Raw genomic sequence first — 23,367 nt, 5'->3', positions numbered from 1 at the left:
GTCATCATTTCTTGCTTGAGATACCATGTTCTGTGTCATTGGGTACGAAGCACAATGAGAACCTTTTAAACTTTAAATCAAACATCATTATTTACTGGTTTTATAAATATTTTCGTTTTCCTCGCTTGAAGTTTTTTTTTGTTTTATTTTTTTGCAAGCCATCGATTATAAAAACCATTAAAAATCCACCGTCTTCATTTACTATACGTTGTAAGAATCGAATGTTTGCATCACACATGGTCATTATTAATCAATCAATGAACAAACAAACTGTGCACTGGAGAAAATTGGCACAAAGAAAAATAATTACTTCGGCAACTTAACACAGTTTCTTCGTAAATAGAAGTCTGCCTGAATCGTGATGATAAATAGAAAAACACAAGTTGTGCTCTGCATTTTTCTCATTATTTTCTTTCCATTAACCGAATATCTTTGAAGAGTTATCGTGTAATATCATACCTTTTGTCAAAATTTACTTGCGCAATATTATGATATAACTTGCGTAATTAATAGAAAAATGCGATATTAAAGTGACATTGTTAATGTGGATGTAGGAGAAACTCCCAAGAAGGGAAAGTCGGTCGCAGACACACTCAATAAAATTGAAAACAGGCGATGGTTTTCGATGAATTATCGCAGAAAAAATGAATAAAAATACTCAATTACGTAAATTTATCTTTATTTGATACAATTTAATTAAAGATTATTACAATTGCCAGGGAGTCTGCGGTGGTTGCACGTGCCCATCTTTATCATGAAAGCAATTATAATAAAGAAAACTCGTTTTGCGGATGCTCGAAACTATCCTGGGAGATCCTGATTCGGTTATCTGTGAGCATTGAGTTCCAACCGGATGGTCAATTTGCAAGCTGATTGTACTCCTCGGAGAGGGAGTTCAGACTCTTTGTTTTAGACCGACGATGATGGAAAAAAATGAATTTTACTGCAAAAGTCATTAACCATTTTTCATTCTGTTTCTGAGATTCGGCCATAAACCAAACACAATATAGAACTTCTTGTACGTATAAGCATTTAATGTTAAATTTGCATATATTGTCTTTTAATGGCTAAGAAATTTCTATCGTATATTAAACTACTAACAAGTACATCTTGAAAATGTCCAGTCCAAACATCTCCTTCTCATTTCAAACGAATAATGATTCGCAGTTTGGTACTGTTATCGTTTCTCTCTCTTTCCATTAGCACAATTAGGTCTTTCTTTTAATCTCCAGCTCCTCTCTAATGTTCGTTGTCCATCATCAACGTCCCTCCCGCCTTTAATGGTTGCAGACCAGGAGACTTGTAATGAAGGTCGCGAAATCTAATTTCACTGTAGGAATATTTCAAATCATTATTGCACACTGTGTTCTTTCTACGATTATTGTTACCCCCGACCTGACAGTGAGATGGCAGAAATTATCTCCGATAGATTCATCATCCCTGCCACAACTTTTATGTCTGCTAGTTGCTAAAGAGCAAATCGCATCTTAAATTCCGTCTATTAATATTCAAATCTCACCTGCAATATACCGGATCATCATCATCATCCACAACGGATCATTCATCCTAGAAAAAATAATGGAGAAAGATATTCAATTGGAATAAAATAAAATCCACCATCATTCTATTTATGAAAGTAATTTACCATTCTTAAAAAAATATATATATATATATATATTTTTATAACGGAACAACAATTAAGAATCGTTTAATAAATGATTATATTTGAAGCAAACTTAATTTATTATTTAAAATTAGAAATTATTTAATATAACGGTAGTTAATACAAGGAAAAAAAAATCTTAGAGTAATTAAAGAAGGAACTCCAAAAGGATTAAAGTGTAAATAATATTGAAAAGATAAATGCGATAAATAAAGAAATAAAAGTATTTTTCTATATTTAATTCTTTGAAATATGTGATTTCAGTTACAAAATATTGATAAAGTAAACATTAAATATAGCTAAATATTTGATTATTTCTTAAATAGTTAAAGAACTCTTAGAAATCAGCTTTAAAGAAGGGAGGAAGGGAGGAAAAGAAAAAAAAAAAAAGCTCTTCATTCCTTTAATTGTTACAACTCAATAAATCCGCGCGCAACTGAAAATACCTTTAGAAATACGTTTACTTTAGCTATTTATTTATTTATTTGTGGCTATTTATAGCAGAAAAAAAAAAGTAGAAAATTATTTTATTAATGTCATTTTAACCACAAAGTTCATCGAATTTTAAACAAGGAACTACATCGATTTTATTTTTTATTACTGTAATTACTTTATAACTTTGTGTTTATTAATTGTCTTTCGGAAACGATACCTTAATTCCAATTATAGAATTGATACGAGAGATTTTACACTTCAACCTCTCGTCTTTGGTGTAAGTCACGAATTAAAATAGGATAAACAGATGGGTTAAGATAATCAGAAATGAATTTTTTTTTAAGTGACTTTCCTCTTAAAATCGATTAGCATAATTTAAGAATTTAAATGAGGAAATTTATGGCATAAAATAAAAGAAAAATAGAGAATAATATTAGATAAGAGAGAAAGAACGTGGTCCATCTCGTAACATCTAGTCCTAGTTTTGCAAGAGAAAAATTAAAACACGTTTTTTTCTTTTTGGCCAAGGATATCTTAATGAAAACAGTTGAAGTTCGTTGGTCTAAACGTTATTAATCACAGGATCTCGGGTGAACAGCTTTAGGTGTGTAGATTTGACCGTCTACATATTATAAAAATGGCAGGTGTTGTGAATTATCAGGTGAGAAAACCGGTTCGATGAAGCGAGGGTGTACTATTATAATCACACTAGTTACTCGCAGACCGACTGATGGTCCACCAGATAGCATTTAATAGTCGGACGGTACCGTCTGTGCGAAAATTGTTGCTACAAAATGACCTTTTGTGTGGACTGAACCATGTAGCAAAATATAAGATCCGGTCATATATTCGGTATCGTAGATCGGATAGGAGAAATTATCCCGAGAGTAAAGGGTGGATCGTCGAATGCATTTAACGCCTAAATTAGTAATGCTAATGAATTTAAAAGCGCACCATTATGTAATTAATATCTCGTAAAAGAAGTAACATAAAAATAAATGCGTAGGTCTACTTGTATATTCTACTAATCGTCTTGTCACAGCGTGTTTAACATCTTACCTCAGAAACTATCCTCGATGCATTTACATCCTCCAAGACATTTAAAATACAATTAAAATCCCAGTTACATTTGTAAAAAAAAAATATATATCGGTTTTTTTCCCTATAGATTTAATTTTTTTACAGAAAAAAAAATTTAATATGTTCATTTATTATTCCAAATTCTGAAAATATGAAACTTAGCTTAAGGCACACACTCATTGCATTGTAAGAATATCTCTTTATATTTCAAATTGGACTCCATTTCTCACAGGAGCTTGCATTACACGAAGAAGCTAAACTTGTCTTTTTTTTTTAAGTCTTTGATCTCGTTAAAATAAATTTACAAAGATAACCGAATATTCGAGAAGAACGTAACGAATATAAATATATATATATATATATATATTTTAAATATCAGAAAGAAGGGAGAAAGGGAGGATAAAAGGCAAAAATTTTCGCAAATTTTCATTAAATCGCTAGCGGGAGCAAATGTGTGCACACGTGTATTTACGAGCAAAATACATTGTTTTATTACCAATAATCTATCCGCCATTGTATATAAGAAGAGTTACATAAAAGCGTTATAAAATTACCCGTGGATCAGACCTGTGGCACCAGAACCGCATATTTTTAAGCATGTTTTTTTCTTCTTCTTCTTCTTCTTCTTTTTAACACATTCTCTACCCATTTCTTTAATTACGCCCATAATGAAGACAAAACGAAGTAAGTAATGACCATTCTCCGAGAGAAAAACTAATAGTTGGCGTAAAATTTTTACATCCCGCGGTAAAATTCGTGTTAGTATAGAAGTAAGGGAATATAAAAAGCATTTAGAAAAGAAAGAAAGGAGGAATATTGTGTGTCAGACGGCATCGTCACAGGGTTCGGCCAGAGTCGGTAACAAGCCATAAACAATTTATTAGTTGGTTTTTATAGGATGCCGCTAGTTAATACGTCCAAGCAGGATCTTACCTTACTTCTAAACGAATACTCAACAGCTATTTAAAAATTTTAATCTGCTTTTATTTCGTACTTTTAATCTCCAGCATTTAAGACCTAATTCTTCACATGGGAAACGTAACATAATTGAAAATTTGTGTAAGAAATTATTACACTGTCTGTACTAATGAATTTTTTTTCTTCTTCTTCTTCTTTTCTTTTTTCTACAACGGGGAATAATTATCTACGACGGACAAAAGTCGAAATTAAGAGAGAGGAATTAAAGAAAAGAATAGTTTAAGAAATAAATTATGCCAAGTAAAAAAAAAACACGTTAGAGAAAGCGAGACGATAAAAATAAAATAAATAAAAACGATTGTACGATTTTTGTTTAATGAAAATATAAGATCAAAATCTGATCTATAAATTCTTGGTTTCGATTTTAGTTTATGTCATTAAACACGAATCTAAATCAATCTTTTGAATTTTTCCAACGTGTTTACGACGTATGAAGTGAAACTGTAAACGTCGGTAGAGAGGAATCTCAATATCGAAAATCGAATTATCATTCTCCCTCTCTTGTTTCTTGTTACCGATTGATGAAACTTTAGAAATATTGAAATGGTCGACGAAGAATTGAAACGGCAAAAGATTGTAAGCTCCTTGATAAATAGTCAAAATGGAAAAAAATACATATCGATCACGGCACATCGAATAATCCTACGTAATAGGTAACGTTTTATAAACCAGGAGCTTAAATAGAGTAATGTAAAATAATAAACTCTAAATTAAAAAAAAATATATATATATATATATTATTAATAATATGTAAAGTACAGTACGTTTAAGGAAAGTACGACAGTGTAAAATAATGCCTATAAAAATAAAACGGAGGCACTTTGCATGTATAAAAAGTATTGATTTAAGCAAATCAGTACGAGCATCCTACAGCTAAAAGGTCAATAGTCAAATTGAAATCAATAGAGTATTAATAAAAAACAAAACTTTTTTTTAAATATATGGCGAAGTAAACGTTTAATTTATTAAATAATTAAAAGGAAAATATAAGCTGAGATACCCCTGATTTCATCCCCTTGACCTTCACGTTCTCGCGACCTATATATATATATATATATACTTATTTATTTAATAAAAGTATATAAAAGACTATTTGCGGGACATTTAAATCATTTACGATTCATTTATTTGTATTATCTTAATTGCTGTTTACATTATAAGACTGGTTATAACGCTAATTATGATAGATAATAAATAATTAATAATTAATTCCAATCAGAAAAGTAATCGATAATACGAGAAAAAATTGTCTGACAATATAATCTAACAAATTATCGGGTAATTTTTTGTCTTATATAAATAGATTGATTAGATATTTATCGATAAAAACAAATATAGAAGAATAAATTATTTTATTTCTATACGTAAAAAAAAAAAAAAAATGTAATTATATCTTAAAGAGGCATAATAATAAGAGGGGAAGGAGAGGGAAAAAATATTCGAGAATAATTTTATAAAATTAATTTTTAGTGAAAATAACTACGTAAGAATATAATATTAAAATTGCTGAATTCAATTACATTTTCTAAGCATTTCTTAGTGAATATTATCAATATAAACCCTTTAAAATCCTGTTTAATCCTAACATCTCAGCTTTAATCCCAATAAATTCACAAGTCCATTTTCACTTATTTGCACAAGGCACTAAGTGAATATGAATCAATGAAAACTGTAGAAATTTACTCACGTTTCTTGGATAGAAAAAGAAGAAGAAGAAGAAAGAAAAAAAAAGTAATAAAACTACCCACCAAAATCTGTATAAAATTATATAAAGACCAGCCTATTGATACACGGCGACGATGATCTGTTGAATAAAGTAATTAATGATTACTTAATCTAATCCTATAGATTAAAAATTACATTTTAATTATATATATATATATATATTAAAAACAAGAGTTAGAATAATTTTTTTTTTATGTAAAGAAAAGAAAATAGAACCGACTTAATTGAGTTTAAATAACAAATAGTCCTGTAACGGTAAGCCAATTAGTTGAATGTTTTATCATAAAACTGGATTTACAAAATCGATACTGATGAAAATCAGTAAATTACTATTTTAAATAAGTAGATGGGATAGAAAGTAAATTATAAATAAATTTTGATATTTTTGTGGAAATGCGGAAATCGATAAAAGATAACGCGATTATAATCATAAATTAAAAATGAATGTTAAAATTTTTAGTAAAAAAGCAACAAACAATCGATCATCTACAGTAAAATATATAGCCCCAATACAAATCTTTCACCATATAAACAAAAGTCATCGATCTCAATTAAAGTCGATTTGACGATTGTAAAAATAAATTCGATATAAAGAAAAGCCGCTCTTCTTCATTTTCCTTTTTTTTTTATCTTTATTTATTTATTCCTCTCCCCTCTCCTCCCCTCTCTCTCTCTTCTATAACTCCCAAGCTCTTATAGGTTATTGACATCGTTAAATATTAATGAGAAATTAGTGAATTAATGGAGATTGTTAGAAACATTTACAATGTATAAGGTTATTATTTTCTTGCCCACGATTCCTTCAGCCAATGAGCTTTGACCCAGCCATGTTCTTTGACTAAACAACTCATAAATAAAACAAATATGTCACGCCTGATGTTATAAATCATTAAAAAAATCTGAGAAGTGTGATCTAAGTTCATAACCTTGGCTTATGAGGCTATTGATAGTTGGAATAGACACGATGCGGATCTGCCTAATTAATTCAAAAATTACTTAGTGTTGATTCACTTTGATCCAATGTTGCCTTTTTTTTTCCTTCTTCTTTCTTTCTTTTTTTTTAATAAATTATTTTCACACGAAAAGACTTTTATTTTTCAATCTGTACTTAGTTTTTCCTAGTTTTATAAGTAGTAAAGTCGCTCCATTTTTTTAATGTTTATATAAATTAAAACGTAAATATGCAGGCCTATAATTAATCTCCTTTTTTTAAGAGGTAGAGAGAAAATAAAACGGAGATAGCAGAATAATTAAATTCCGTAATCATTTTGCAGGCAACTTGTAAGGTTTCTCCATTTTTTTTTTTAAACAATATTAGGCCATAAAGTCTGTGCGGATAAAAATATCAATAAAGCCCATATTTTGTTAGTCGTATGCAAATTCCGAGTCTGCAGATATAATTCTCGTATTTAATGATTGCTTCGGCCATAGTGTGTATAATAATGTGAGAAATATGACGTGTTAGTTGGCTGCCTTTGCCTGCAGGTCTGACCTGGCTGTATGATTTAACACAAGTACCTAATCTGAATATTGACGTCCTTACCTCTCGACTGGAGGGTGAAAAACGAGAAGAGGTATACGGGTCCTGTTATCTCTTCAGCGTTATTGTCCACATCCAAAGTTATCTCGCCGATCCCCTTGTCGGCACATTTAGCATCTCTTCGACCGTTAAATGGTGTTGCTAACGACTTTTGTTGGCCAATATTCAAATCGCTAGGTAAAGAAATGGGATTTACGATACTGAAGTATATTCAGCGTGTGGGGGTGTAATCCCTCAGGGGATAGCCATCTTTAAAATTTTGTTCTCATTTTTATGATTAATTGTGCCTGTTAGTCAATGACTTGGCCCAATAAGCGTTTTAAAAAGCGTATTGTGATGCATATATTGCGATAGCAGTTTTCTAGCTAATAAAAGTAATAATTTTAATAGTTACTGCTCATCTTTTATCGTCATTATTATTTATAAAAATGCCTTTAAATATATATATAATTTATTTAAAAGTATCTTATACTTTACGTTTAAATTACCCCTAATTCTAGATCGTTGGCGCCTACCTGTACTGATCGATAATTATCGTGAAAAATTATTATACTAGGAAATTAATTGCAAATTTAAACAAAGTAATAAAGCAAAACCTTCATAAATTTGAAAGTTAATTGAAAAAAAAAGCAATAATAAAGTTGTTTCGGCAAGTCGCATCCCGAAATCCATTTATTCTTAAGGAAAAGAAATTTTAGAAATGGTTTCTGAGAGAAAAATTAATGAAATTTTTGTGGCTAGCTTGCTAACAATTAGGTAGACTTCCATTAGGAATAAAAGTGAGTCGTGTAAACACCAATATTTACTTCATTTGATCTCGGTGATGAAAGCCTTTTGATACGCTAACTTCGTTAGAAAAAAGAAGAAAAAACTGTCCGGGAAATATTTGATCAATGAAGCATATTGCAATTTCAATATGAGAAAATTTGTTTGTTCTTCGCTTGTTTCTTTTCTCTTTCCACTTATAAACGAAAGGGGATAAACGACTATACAGAAATCGAATGGTTCGAAAATAACAAGGAGATTAAAAAAGTGTTCACGACAATGTCATACTTCATGTCGGGAGGTCATCACATCACACCGAAAGAAAATTAATAGGGGAGAAAGTCTTTGAAACTCCTAGTCATCTTTCATCTTTTCAATTCTTAACTAAACATTTTTAGAGACAAAACGGAGTAATTGTAGGATATTCATCATCGTACTTAATGTTTGTCACTCTGCTCACTTGCCAGATTACAATAAACAATTTGTTCAAATCTCTATTTATCATCGCCACTTAGTATATTCTTAGGTGTGTATTGTGATGATGTTTGCCTTGTAGACGATCCTTGCGATCAGCAAGCAACGTCAGACCGAGGCAAGGTTTGATTTATGACATCAATGTGCTGTACTGAATAGCTAGAAATGATGGATGGAGCCGATTTCAACGGTCACGTGTTCTTCTACCTACTGATGGTCCAATTGACTGATAGCTAACTAGTATATGAAGAATTAACTAGAGTTTTTGTCTTGTCATTTATCTGCATTTTTCCTTTACTTTGCCAACTTCTCACTCGCCAAAATTAATCGCATCGATCTTCTAGATAAGAATCATTATTTAATGGTCACAAACGGCGACGATTAAACATTACTAGTCTCGTTTTTAATCGTCCAAGATGGAAAAACTTCCAATTTGAAAATATCCCTTTTTACTTCGTTGATTAATCCAATCTTCTCGGATTTTACTCCTTTTTTTCTTTCTTTATTAGAAGTATTTATTTTCTTGTAACGCCGAGTGTGATACGTTTTCAATCCTATTAAGGTTTTCTCCAGATCGACATCCCTTTAGTATTTTGCGCTAAAAGGAAGGCTTTGTGGGATTTTTACTACGATTTCTGCTTCTCGTTACTTGTCTTTGTTCTTTCTGTGATCAATACAGCTACAAGTGTCGATCCCGGACTGGCCAAATAATCCTCTATCGGTGGTCAAGACTACTCCAAACATTCTCTCCATGACTGCATGCAATTTAACATTAAATTACCGAAACAACGTTAACATTTCTCGCGCCATTTTCTTATAAAAACTATAAGAATTAATATGATATTTATTTATTTAATCTCAATTTTTCCAATGTTAAATACACAGTTCGGTACGTTTTAACTCTATATATAAGCCCGCGTGTGATTACATTATCGAGAATATATTCGAAGAATGTATATATATTTCTAGTCGACTAATTCGAATGAAAAAAATATGAAGATTTTGTAATAAGATGTATTATTTTCTTTAGTAGATCTTAGCGATGTATAATTTTAACCAATCATCTATCTGCCTTCAGGAGTTAGCCATGACGGCGCCGAAAAATACTTTTTCTGGGTTCAGGTTGAGTAGTTATGAAAGATTTGAGATGCTGACTTTTTGCAACGAGACGAGTGACATACCTCACTGTATGCCACTTAATTTTACTGTCTAATTCCACCAGATAGAATATAAAGAAAAACTAAGTTGTCCTAGTCGATTGCTTCGTCTGTCTCTGACTCACTAAAGAAAGATTGTCATTCGTACCTTTTTGATCGATGAAATTAATTCTGAAGGTATTTCACTCGGTGAATTTAACTAAACTATCTACCATAATAAAGACCGACTAAAAACACCAAATGTTTCTTCCATGTTTTATCAAGAAAAACTTCCAGGAGAATAAAATTAAAGGATTAACGTATTGAACTCTTCTTCCAATTAAAGTTAAGTGCAGCCAATGGTAATTACAGGATGCACACTAAATTTGATCGGTTCATTGTTATGGTCATTCAATCATTTCGTCTATCGTCGTCCCGTTTTAATAGAGGATAAGCTTACGAGATATATGATTACTTCCGTATTGCTGGATTTATAAAAAATATATATATATATGGTTCATGAAATATAATTAAATTTTAATAAAATTATCATTAATAATTGTGATTAAGGAATGGATTTTTTTTAAATGAGAGAGAGAAAAAGTAATAAAAATAATTAATATTCGTCCGATTGAAGTGACAAAACTACATACCAGACGAAGACAATTATGGTCAAATGAATCGGTTAGAATATTCCTGGAAGAGACAATTATGCAACGATTTGTTTCATAGAATCAGTAATAAGGATGGAAATGTTTTTAACCGCCTTTTTTTGATTCGAAAAAGCTTCATTGTTTTAAATTTAACCCTTTGCCATCTTTAAATCACGGCAAAAACCTAACTATACTCACTTAATTCTAAACGAATTAAGTGCAGACAGACAGAACGAAACGGGAAATAAACCGAAAGAGCATTAGGGAATATTCAAAGAATGTTGAAATTTTACATTATGATATAAACCTTATCCATTCAGCGCGGATGAAAACTGAATTAAATGGAATGTAAGAACTACAGAAATTAAAGTTAGAAGTGAATGGCATAGTAACTGTATTTTCCGTATTCTACGCTTATGTGGCCACCTTTTTCCAGCTGACGGAGAAGAAAGGAGAAGAGAGAAAGAAGAAGGGAGGGGGGAAAAAAAACCTCAACTCATGAAAATGCATGTATTCAATATTATACTTTAACAAAATTCTCTTCGATCGGGATACAAAGATGCAGTTGGCCTGAGGGAAATGCTAGGTGATTTGTCATCGAATTCTCGGCTTGGCTCCGGTCTTAACAAACAAATTTAGACCGTAATTAATTATCTACATAATAAATAACGATAATTATTCCGAGCGCTAAAGCTCGAGGAAATATAAAAAAAATGAATAAATAAATAAATAAATAAAAAATAGCGCCAAAACATTTAGTTTTTATACAATTTCACACTCTGTTCCGCTTTCGTCATCGGAGCAGGATTTTTATTGGAAAATCAATACAGTTCTCCAAACCACTGCCGACTAATCACTTGAATTCTACCAATAAATACAAATCATGTAACAGCAATGCGCATTTGGGATTAATGACTTTCAGACTAATAACCGTTATTGTAACGTTGGTTTGGTAGAAAAGACTCCCGTTTATTAAGAATTAAAAATAGGATTAGAGGACCACACCAAAGCTTCTTCGAGACGAGAAGAGGAGAGGAAAAATAATAATAATAATAATAAGTCATTTTCTTAGATTCGTGTTAAATTATTGTAAATGGCATTTTTAACAAAATACGTTTTGTATAGTTAAAAGAATTAAGGGAGAGCTTATGATTCCTCCAAGTCAAGCATAACTTATTAAAAGCTTTGTGTTTTTTAAGAGGTTGTTCTCGAGAATGATTTCTTTTTCGTTCATTTGACGTTTTCACATCGATGCACACTCACGGAAAAGAGCAATCACCAATTAGGAGCAAAAAAATTGAGGAATGCCTAGTTGGCAAAAATCATGAAACATTTATGGGCAAAATTAGCACTAGATCACGTACGGAATAGGTATGTACAATAACAGGTGTTTTAGCCAGGAGAAAGCGCATCTGATGGATAACTTTGAGGTTACTTGGGGCATATTAGCCAGATTTATACGGTGAAAAATTCTCTTAAAATTAAAAATAATAAAGATTTAAATAAAAAAAAAAAAACAATCGTTCACTTCATTTATAATTAAATAAAATCTAACAACAATTTATACCTAAAAGGGAAAAGAAGAAGAAGAAGAAGAAAAAATCCAATTCGATTCGGGAGTTTTTCATCAATCAAAATATTTTCTAAAATGATTTTTCACATCACGTTTCTAAGAAAAAGATTTCTTAAACATACATTTTCCATAAAAATAACACAAATGGGCTCCTGAGAGAAACAATGGATAACAAAATATACTTTTAAAGTCAACAAATAAATTCTTTTCCTTAGAAGACTTTTAGTGGGGGACGAAATGTAAAGACGTAGACTGAAAAATTTGACGAAACATACAGAAAGATTCTTCCCAAATGTTCAGATTAAATCCAAGTTTGATAGAAAAGAGACAGGTTTATGCCCTCTCCACAAACATTAATCCAGAAAATTTGGACCAAAGAAATTGTAAGGAGAGAGCGAGAGAGAGGGAGAGGGAGAGAGACAGAGAGAGAGAGAGAGGGGATGGGAGGGAGAAAGAACGATACAGGAGCGAAATGAAAAAAGGAAGGAAAAAAAAAGGGGGGGAGAAAGAAATTTCATTAGAGCAGACTTTAGTTGATAAAGATGAAAGTCTTATGTTTAAGTAATTACAATCCAGTATGTAAAGAAAAGTACGAACGTTTCATACGGAGTTGAGGAGAGTGTAATCCAATTTAAAATTTACACGGCAATAAGATGAAGTAAAATATTGTAAACATACTTCACACCTCTACATTCGAGAAATTCGGTTAGAGTCTCTGAATATTGACGAATACATAAAAATGATTTAGCAAAACTAATTTACTATAACATCGTACGGACACAGTAAACTTATTTGATGCAATTTGTACGACAATCGAGCATTGATTTTTCTATAACAATCGCCCACTCCATGTCGCAGATAACATTAATGACAAATAGATAAGCGGAAGATAAGAGATTATCTTTTGATAGTCCCTTGCTTCAATTTCTTTTTGGATCCAGAAAATATATAAGAAAAAAAAAAAAATCGAGCATCTAATTTACTTGGCAAAATCACATTTTATGCTTCAACTGCATCTATACTTTGGTAATTCGTTAATAGGACAAGTTTTTATGATCTCGACTAATTATTTCTTGAATATAAATTATTTTATAAACAGAAGAGTGACTTCGGTGTTCGACAGAAATTAAGTTAATGCGTGTAAAAATGGAGAACTTATTTAATGAGATAATTGATTCCGTTACAACTTTTATACAGGGATTTTTTTTTTTCCATTTTTAAATTATAAAAAGGCTGTATTACATATTTTAATAATTAATTAAGGAGAAAATAATTTAACGGGCAAACAAACTCGAGATTTATGCAATTCTAAACGTATGCAAAGACGAGTATAGTTCTTGACCACCTGACACACATTACGGTCGTTGTAAGAATCGGGACAGAACCTCTTACACAGGGTACGAAAAGTTAATAATAGTAAATCATTATTGATTATAGTATTATATATATATATATATATTTATTTATTTATTAAAAGCGTGCCGATTCCTGTTAATATTTGTATCTGGTACGTATCTTCGTAATAGGGGTCAAAGTTCGTTCGGAAGAGGTCAGGACGTATGAATGGAAAACTCCACGTTAAGTTCGACATTGCTTCTTTTACATTAATGACTTTTCTAGGCAAATAACGAACGGAATAAATGAAAGAACATGAAGTGAATATAAATTAAATGGTTGCCAAGCTAATACAGTAGTCTACTCAGTCGATAGAAAAAAGATTGGGCTTTTCTAAAAATATTTTTTGTTGCGCCAAACGGATAAAAAAAAAAAAAGGAAGCTAAGAAAATAAGATGGAGGGAAAAACGTTGATTTTTTTATAAATTTTTATCTTAAGAAAATCTTTTTTTCTTTCTTTCTTCCGTAAGAAAACTATACGACAAAAAAAAATATTGCTACAGACTTAAATCATAATCTAAAAAATTCTCTAAATTGAATAAATAATTTACATAATTAAAAAAGGCACGTGGATAAATTAATAATATAAAAAAATAATAAAAAAATTACACACACATATAAGCCAAATTTCATATTATAAACAAACACTGGCTTTTTTCCTTAAGCGGAGTAATAATTATAAATAATTAATAGTATCGTTTTTAATGAAACATGGATTAATTTAAAATTTAAAATTAGTATTTTAAAACAAACGTTCTCCTTCCCTCTCCATCGTTAAGGAACAACTTTTCTAACCAATAAGAAGCGGTCTTAATAAATCTAGAACATTATTTTATTTTATTTTTTTCTATAAAACATAAGCTCGACTCGAAACATTTGTTAGGTCACACAAGACATGGAAATAATTTAAAACGACATGACGAGTTTATTAAAAAATTTAAATGTTTCTCCAAAAATAATTTTTTAAATAATAATATGATAATCTTCACGAAAACTTTTGCTGTTTATAAATAAATATTTGAGGAGAAAAATTATAAATAAATAAATAAAATGTTCGTTAACGTCACGAACGAGGGGAGAAAACTTAAAAGAGTTGATGTGCATTAGAAACATATTATATTCAAAACTGGGCATTTACAAGCGTAGAAATCAAAGTATGTTTGGGGGGTAATTAATGAAAATAACTAGAGTTTATGAGAGGCGAGAAATAAAGTAGGTGGAACTACACACTTTTGCATGTCCGACTGCAATCAACAACTGCCCGCATTTTAATGAGTGAAGAAAAATTGTACAATTTGCGTGAATTCATCTCGTCATTTTCTAGTAAAATTTAGTTCTCCAAACAGCAATTATAAACAGTAAAAAGGAATGTTTAATGTACTCTTACAATTGATGTGTATAAAACAGGCTTAATATTATGTTTCCAGTGTGATACGCCAGCTGTTTTTTGCCACAAAATAGAAGAATATTCCAACCACTATTAACAAACTTTTCCCTTTTAATGATAGACAATGTCACTAATCGTTGACGTAAATCCACACCTTAATTAAACTTACCATAATGTTATGGTATTTTAAAATTAATTTTGAGCCCATAAGTCACTAGTAAGCCCATTAAAAATCTCCGATTTTTTTTTCCTTTCTTTTTATCAGGAAAGGAGAAAACCTTTTAAGAGCAGTATTAAAGAAAACACACGCAAATACTTCTCCAACCTCGTTTAGCACAAACAACACTACTTTAAAAAGGTAAGTGCTTAAAATAATTGTTAATTTTCCTATTATGTATCCTATTTTTTTTTTTTTTTTTTTAAGGTTTAAAACTGCAAAAGATTAATATTAACTTAAGCTATCTTTTTTAGATTTGCAAGAGTTTTTTCCCGTGTATTTTATTTATTTATTTATTATTTTCAGCGAATGAATTATACAAAAATCACAACCTATTAAGGAAGATTTCAACTGAATTTTACTCTCATTCTTCTCCATTCTTCGTGCCTTTACCTCGAATGAATTAATACTTCTCGCAACTTGGAAAAAAAATGAAAAATTACTCTTCTCGAAATTTATCTCTTCCGAGTTGCTTTTCTGACTGTATAAAATTGTAATCGTTCAAATTCTCATACGAAAATAAAATCAAATGTTTTTATATACAAAATATATATAAAAAAAAAACCCAGCTTTTTAATGATAGCATTTGTTATTCAATCAAAACATCTCCCAATCAACATGAAGTGCACATTTATAGAATAAACGTCACGATACCATGTGACCAAACAGCTGCCGGAGCCCTTTTCTGACCTAGGCCTGCTGCTCACATTACAAGAGGTTCAATTAAAACAAGAAAACAGAATTAACGATCATCTCCGGTCCGTGCATCGACTGTTACACTCCCTCACATTAGTCCGAGTTCTTTAAACACGCGAAATTTCCCTCATTCTTTTAATCCCAGAGCAAAACACGCAACAAAAGGATTGGAGACAACACGCAAGCCTGGATTAATGACGGATGAAACCGTTCTGGCACGTGCACTGGATACAACCGTTTCCTTGGATTCCCTATTCTATGCGCCCTTACTCTATAAAGAAGGAAAGAAAGACAGGAAAAAAAAAGAAAGAATTGTATATATATAAAAACCATTTTGATGATGCCGATCGTGATGTTTAAATCTATGACGTGGACCGGACCGAAAGGAGATAAATATGGCAACTAAATTTAATAGTGAAAAATCACATGGTAGCCTACTTTTCTTTATAGCTTAGATACAGAAGAAAGAGACGTTAACGTTTGGAAAGTAACGAGCCTCAAAAGATAAACTCTTTCTAAAAGTATGATTAAGTCTACATTAAAAGGTTATAATTTCCAGAAAAAAAAACATTAGAAATTATAGGGCGAGCTCGTGAAGTTTCCATTAATTTGAAAAATGTTAAGCAGCGAAAGTACAGACAATATAAAGTTAATTTATGCTTGATTTCATCTCTTTGCATACAAAGAATCTCTTAATGACTGTTAATTAGTAGCTAATTAGTGAGAAGTCGGTAATTATTATTTTTGAATAGCTTGAAAATAAAGCTAATGAGACTAATTATACATAATTAACACAACTCTTGCGACAATGACAAGGTCGAGACTCGAGTTTGTAAAGAACAAAGTCAACAATTGTTGCAGACGTTTTAAGTGTTTTTGATTGGTTTGGAGGTATTTAAAGAGATTTGGGTGGAATGAAATAAAATCATTTTGGGAAATTTTCTTGACCTTTGGATGAAAGGACGTGTCGAAAATTTTCTGAATATTTTAGTAACTCGATTGTGTCGTAAATGTTGGCATGGGAATATGCTTGTCAGCATTGTGATGACAACTGAATCTGTTATCGTGCGGAGAGAATATCTTCGATCAATCGCAGTGTAGATGTGGCGATATAGTTTAAAGGCAGATATCCATAAACCTGTTGACAATATATTTGAACGGATATTTTGTAAGAAAATTTTCCCAGTGCTGTATTTTGGTTAGCAAAGATATCTGGGAGTTTTACAAAGTCGGAAAAAAAATCATTAGTCATTCACAGTTTCCTGTCGATACTCGTATCATTTCAGATAATGGCTGGAGTGTAAGGATGGATCAATGATACATCCAGACATCATTGATCATTGGGAGAAACATGGAATCATCAAAAGTCGATTTAAATAGCAGTATTTCATCAAGACGACATCCGGGGGTAGGAATAGGGAATTGTAAAAAGTCATTTTTACTTTCTTAAATTTCTTCAATTTACCTGTAACTTTATCAGTAATGTGGTTATAAAATAGAACCTTTTTTATATCAAATCATCTTTTATCTAAACTCATTGCTACCTGAGCTATATATTTATAGTTATTTTTAAAGTTTTTATCTCTAAAACTTTTGCAGGTATCTCGATACTTTTACATCTGTCCTGATGTAAGATTATTGAAAAAATAAAAATGCCCGTCATTTCTCTCAAATATTACCTTAAATAATCAACGGGAGGTTACGTATCTCGTTATTTCTTCCTCGTTACGCGGGGATAAGATGGTTCCCGATGCGCATAATATCGCGGGGCAAACGTCAGAAAATTTGAATTTCCTAAATCAATTAAACGAATATTGTCTCGTACGACAGTCCAACGAGTTAAACTTACTTTTATTATTTTTCTAATACATGTTTTATGTATTGCATTACGTATGTGTTGATTGTCATATGGAGTTATGAAGCAGACAAAGAGTGCACAAGCTAACCAGTTGTAGACCTAAAATTATAGTCATTCTCTTTCTTACTGCAGCTATTTGAGCAGTTAATGAGGGCAAATAACCATGACAAATGACAGTGGAAGTTCAGCTTGGACGATTCCTAAGAACACTGAGTTTTCTTTTATAAAGCAATGTCGTCCGCCAAATCAGTAGATGCAAAGACTATCTTAGTTTGTAATTATACTGTTCTGTCTCCCTCAAGGTGTTCGAGGAACCATTTGAAATGCCGAATTTGGGACATCTTTAACTACCTCGTAAGTGACGGCCACCTAAAGTTGCCATGAAAAATCTCTACTAAAGCATAAACCATTAATGAATGAATCATAGCCGTTTAATCCTTGAAGTTTTTTTAAAAGGGGTAACGTGGTCGAAATTTATGGTCGAGTACGTAAAAAGAAAATTCATAATTATGTTAATTAAATTTATATTTATTCGAGAAAATTTCAATTTTATTGTTATTATTTTTTTTTTAAATGGCTGTTGTATTATGAAGTGTTGGACTATTACAGATGTCACATATGGATCGTTATAAAATGTTACTCAATGGATAGTGAATAGCAGATTATGAGTATGGACTGGACAAAAACGAAGATATGCAGTAAGGGCAAAACGATATCTCATACGAATAAGAAGAAATGTGTGCACATTCGAGAAAAACAACCCATAATTCGTACATTTTGAAGGATTAATGTAGGACATTTGGATTCGACTTACTTTCTACTATCGTAGAAAAAGTGATGTACACAAAGGAAAACCATCCTGGCCAACTTCCAAGTAGTGATAATGATAAAACTGTTTTCTCTTCATACGAGAAATAAAAAAAAATAAAACTACATTACCAATGATTGACAAATTTTATGCAAATGAGACGCGTGCCGGTGACGTCAGAGCATTTCGTGAGGTCAAAACCGTTATTAGTATATGATATTCAATAAGAGTTAGCAGTAAAAAGTCATTAAGAGTTAATCGAAAGTAAAAAGGAAAAAAAAAATAGTCAGAAAAGTAGCATTAAAAAAGTAGAAATGTCAGCTTTGCTATTAGGCTAGTCGTGGTCGCAGATTCTCATCTGTAGCTTCTGATACCTATCATCATTATCATATAGCCAGACACGGTGTAGTCAGTATAATTATAGCAGTCAGACGTTTGTCATTTTTCCTAGTTCCTCTGTAGGTCCCGATTCTTGGGAATTCTAAGGTTTAATTGCTATGCTCTGTCCCTTGTAGTATCTTATGGGGATAGATAAGGGGAAACCATGGCGGGAATATATAACAATTAAAAAGTTTCTCCGGCATGCAATTGGATAATTTTCTTTAGCTTGGCGATGTAATTGTGGGTTATGAGGTAGGCGCAGTGCTGTGATTAAACGATTGGACTAAACGTCATGCCACCTTGTTTGTTAAAGATGAATTTAGAAGAAATGACATAAGAAATATTGCAATTTTTTCTTATACATATTCCCAACTCGACCGTGCAAAGAAACATTTACGTGCATTGTATACTAGGAGAGTGGTTTAAAAGTACTGGACGACACTTAATTATATAAAAATAAATGTTACAAAAGTTCATTAAATAAATACATACTTTATTTTTCTTAACAGTAATAAATTTATTACATGATATACAGTAAAGGCGAAGGCTTCTCCATCGATCACCTTCTTTCGGAATCTCATATTCATTAACGCATCTGGAAAAACAACATACGCATTACCTTCAATTGTATTTATATAATGCTTCAATAAATATCTGCTTTATTTTTGTAAAATTAAATTAAATGTTTTCTCCAATGTCCACTTATATCAAAATTACTAACATTTAACCCACTTTTTCCATCATATTAAAAAGAGAGAGAGAGAGATGGGCGAAAATATTCATAATTATGTAAATTTACGCATTCATTAATTATAATCACTTTTTAATTAATTATAATTAAATTGTTAACTTTTATCTAAAATAAATTGATTGGGATTATTATGGCTTTTCTTTACCTTTAAGTACAATTTGTTTTCGGGATCTGAACATTCCTCAAATAAAAATATGATTCAAGGACAGATGTTCGAGTTTCTTTAAAAAAAACACCTTGTAAAAAAAAAGAGAGACAACAAATATCTCAACTTTGCCATTTCTTTTACGGCATTTGTTCAAACTGTTTGTCTCGAGTAAACAACACACTGTCCACAAAAACTGTGGTACCTATCTACACAGCAACACCATCTAATTCTGTCAGGTCAGTAAGGTGTTAATTAAAGATACCTAACAGCCAATGCTGGCTCTACGACACAACAAAAAACAAAAAGAAAAAGAGAGAAAAAGGAAGTATAAGAAAAGTATCACTAAACGCATCTTTTTCTCAGTAAAGGCGATTTGATAACTCTCGCGAGAGTGAATTATTTTAATAAAAATTTCTTCCTTTTATTAATTAAAAATATAATTATTATCTCTTGTTTGTTGCATGAACTCTTACTAATTCTTCTAATTAGTTCCTAAATAGGAACGAAATTTATGAGTGACAAACTCTGCATGCAATCCTACATACGTGATCTTAATTAAATTTATTTCTATATGAATATTTAAGGAGTGCTTGTTTGCATGTTGTATTCACTTTTCACGACAGCTTATTCGATATATTATTAATAAACAGATAATTGGTTATATATATATAGTGTTATATATTTATATATTAGACTAAATATAATTAATTATTTTGTGTTTTTTTTTTTTTTTTTCGAAGTCGAGCCACAAGTCACGTTATCAATTTTGCTGTGGTAAAACGAATTCGAAAGGTGTGGTTTACGTGTTTGTTTTCAAATATTTGAATAATGCAACCAGATGCGAGTGAAATCTCATTTGGAATCGGGTACTTAGCCCCCGAGATGGATACTTTTTTAAATCGTTAGATTCAAATATTCGCATTAAACTTGATTGACTCGTTTTTTGTTGTAAAAAGCAATCATTCAACTCAAGATTATCCGTCCTGCTCAATTAATACAGATCAAGAAGAAGCCCAAGTGAACAACATAGTTACAGACTATAATTGAGCGTTCTTGATGACAAGTTCAACAGACAGGTAACAACTATCCAAGGACGACGTTGAAAAATGAACTGCAAAATGAGAATAGATAAACCGATATACGAGAAAATAACGAATTAAAAATTCAATTGGTAAAAGAGTAAAAATTATAAAAATGTTTAATAGAAAAGATAATGATTTAAAACGGGCCTGTAGGCCTGCTGTAAAATTATTATCTTCATTCGATCGTTTTCTCTCTCTCTCTCTCTCTCTCTATGTGTCCATCTTAGGCATTTAACTAGATTGCTCAGCCACTTAGCGCTGTCAAAACTAAATCGGTAACGCCTATATTAAGCATTTAAAGGTTTTTAGGTTTTGTTTATGGTCTACTACTTCGTGCAGACAACTGTAACTGTTTACAAAGTCGTTGTAATGAGTTTCGTAATAAATTCACAGTCATCAAAATAGGTGGGTTAAGTACCGCACCCTTAAACTTAAACATGATCAACTTTCAATGCACGATACTCAATGATAGAGGCCTATGTTCTAATTACCTGTAGCTGAACTAAGTTGGCTAAGAGAGGAGAAAAAAAATGCTTAATTAGTTTGTTATCTTGTCTGCTGTCTTGAGATAAAGGAAAGAGAGAAATTCCATTGAAGTAGTTAACACAAGGACGGAGCTACCCTGCGGACAAGCGAGACTATTTTCATCCCTCCTGCTGTCCGACAACTTCGAGAGCTTCGTCCCAACTCAAGAGTTTCGACCAACCAATTGTCCACTTCATTGGCGGTGTAAGTTAGCGTAACATAACAATTTCAAAGAGTCGTTTCTTGTAAAATTTATAGGATTTTTTTTCTCCTTGATACATTTGTCACCGTAGAAATAAAAGTCATTAGTTAACAACTTAGAAATAAAATATTCGATCGACTTTTGATATTTACCCAAACGAAAAAACTTTCGGTTAGAAAGTCTGCAGCTGTGAAAGTGGCAAAACAACCTTACGGGAAGGCCACCATGTAAGATGGCCAACAAACAAGTTCTTGCACGTGCTCATGTGCTATGCTCTATCATACCAATAACCATTACCACACTCTGCTGTCCACTGCCTGTCAGATGGGATGTGTCGATATTGGTTATTTATAGGGCCAGGCCTACTAACCCTCCCATCACGGAGATAGCTGGGAGGCTAAACGTTTCTAGCATACGGATGAAGTGTTGTCACCTAGTAAGTAACCGAACACTATAGTCAATCCGTCCGCTTTAATAGAAAGTGCCATCGCCATTTGTCATCCGGTAAAACCTCCGAAAGTATCGTCTTAATTAGCACGTGATTAAAATAAATAATTAATCGATCGACACATTTTTCAACAAAAAGAACCACTCGACTAATTTAAACAATTTTAAATAAACCAATTACGCGATTTGACTATTTTTATACTTTCGCACAACCATTTCGAGTCAGAAGTGTTAAATAATGAAATACAGGCCACAAAGACAAGGGCGGGTCTCATGGCCCACCAGCATATTTTATCATCCTACACGCAGAGAAGGTTGAATTCCTTTCTAGGCAGGGGGTGGTTTATACCTTACTATTGATGGAGCTGTGTAATCGTCTGGTGTAATTGCAACTTACTGTGTTGCCCGTATCTTCACTTGAGGGTAGGACTGGTTTTTAAGTGTTTTCTCCCAATTTTTTTTTTTTTTTATTCGACTTAAACCAGTTTCCATACTTCGAGGCTAAAAAGTACTACTTAGAAACTTCCTAGAATTCATTTATAATCGGAAGATCCTTTCAAGTTTGCTGAGGACGAAAAGAACGAACCAACGTGACATGAATTGGGAGAGAACAATCAGGGTTCGAGTCCCACGCAATATATCACGCAATCAATATCCAGACTATTTCAAACTAGCGGAAATGACGCAAGCGAATACGATTTTTTCCGGGTTAGTTACCCCTTAGGATTTAACTCGAGAACACTTAGATTTTTGACAAAGATATCATTACATATAACTGATTTTTTAAACGTATGATTAAACTATCGTTAAAACAATGTTTCTCTTATTATTCAAATAGATATAATAATAATAATTTCCTTTCAAATAAAAGTATAATTCGAGTTTTAAAAAATTAGGAAATATTACGAATTATGACTGCTTCGAAATGGCGATTTTAAAAATTCTATAAGAATGAAATTATCTTTGAATAATAAACTTTATATTATATAAAAACAGGAAAAACTCAATTTAACAATAAATATTTTAAAAAATTTCTCATTAAAAATTAATTAGCTATTGTTCATTTTTAAAATGTATATATATGAATTTTGAATTTAAAAAATATTTATATAAGAAAATAAAAATAACAAGTCGATAAAACAAATATTTGTCTTAAAAAATTAATTAACTTCTAATGATTTAAATTTTTCTATAAAATATAATTTTATAACTCGGATTTTCCTTAATATTTAAAATTTTTTAAGTAATACAATAGAATGATTTGTTTCATTCTTTTAATAACATGTACACATACTTCTTTATATATATATATATATATATTTAGATTATATAAATTGTAAACTTATACCCATTAAAAAGTGTATTATCTTGAAAAAGTTACTCTCAAAGAACGGGTTATTGAAAACAAGATGACTAGACCTATATCAAAGCAAACACTCAGATTTCCC

At 31.3% G+C, this 23,367-nt stretch overlaps 2 long non-coding RNA genes across 5 annotated transcripts in view; one reads left to right on the top strand and one right to left on the bottom strand.

Annotated features, from left to right (window-relative positions):
• LOC136971606 (uncharacterized) overlaps positions 1-15,526 on the top strand; it is a 40,191-nt gene extending 24,665 nt beyond the window's left edge. The window contains exons 2-3 of the long non-coding RNA XR_010880193.1: positions 15,070-15,162; positions 15,328-15,526. This is a non-coding gene — a long non-coding RNA (uncharacterized lncRNA). The remainder of the gene's footprint in view (positions 1-15,069; positions 15,163-15,327) is intronic.
• LOC136971605 (uncharacterized) overlaps positions 1-23,367 on the bottom strand; it is an 80,228-nt gene that overhangs the window by 35,248 nt on the left and 21,613 nt on the right. For 2 of the 4 annotated variants that reach the window (XR_010880191.1, XR_010880192.1), the window contains exons 3-4: positions 19,257-19,359; positions 1,520-1,566 (exon numbers count right to left, since the gene is read on the bottom strand). This is a non-coding gene — a long non-coding RNA (uncharacterized lncRNA). Of the gene's footprint in view, positions 1-662; positions 1,567-19,236; positions 19,360-23,367 lie in introns of those variants that run through there. The other 2 variants (XR_010880190.1, XR_010880189.1) reach the window with 2 other exon arrangements.

This window comes from Centruroides vittatus, unplaced genomic scaffold (assembly GCF_030686945.1).
Source record: "Centruroides vittatus isolate TY-2023 unplaced genomic scaffold, ASM3068694v2 contig_2634, whole genome shotgun sequence".
NCBI lineage: Eukaryota > Metazoa > Arthropoda > Arachnida > Scorpiones > Buthidae > Centruroides > Centruroides vittatus.
The sequence above is the reverse complement of the archived record's forward strand: the minus strand, read 5'-3'. Positions and strand labels throughout refer to the sequence as shown.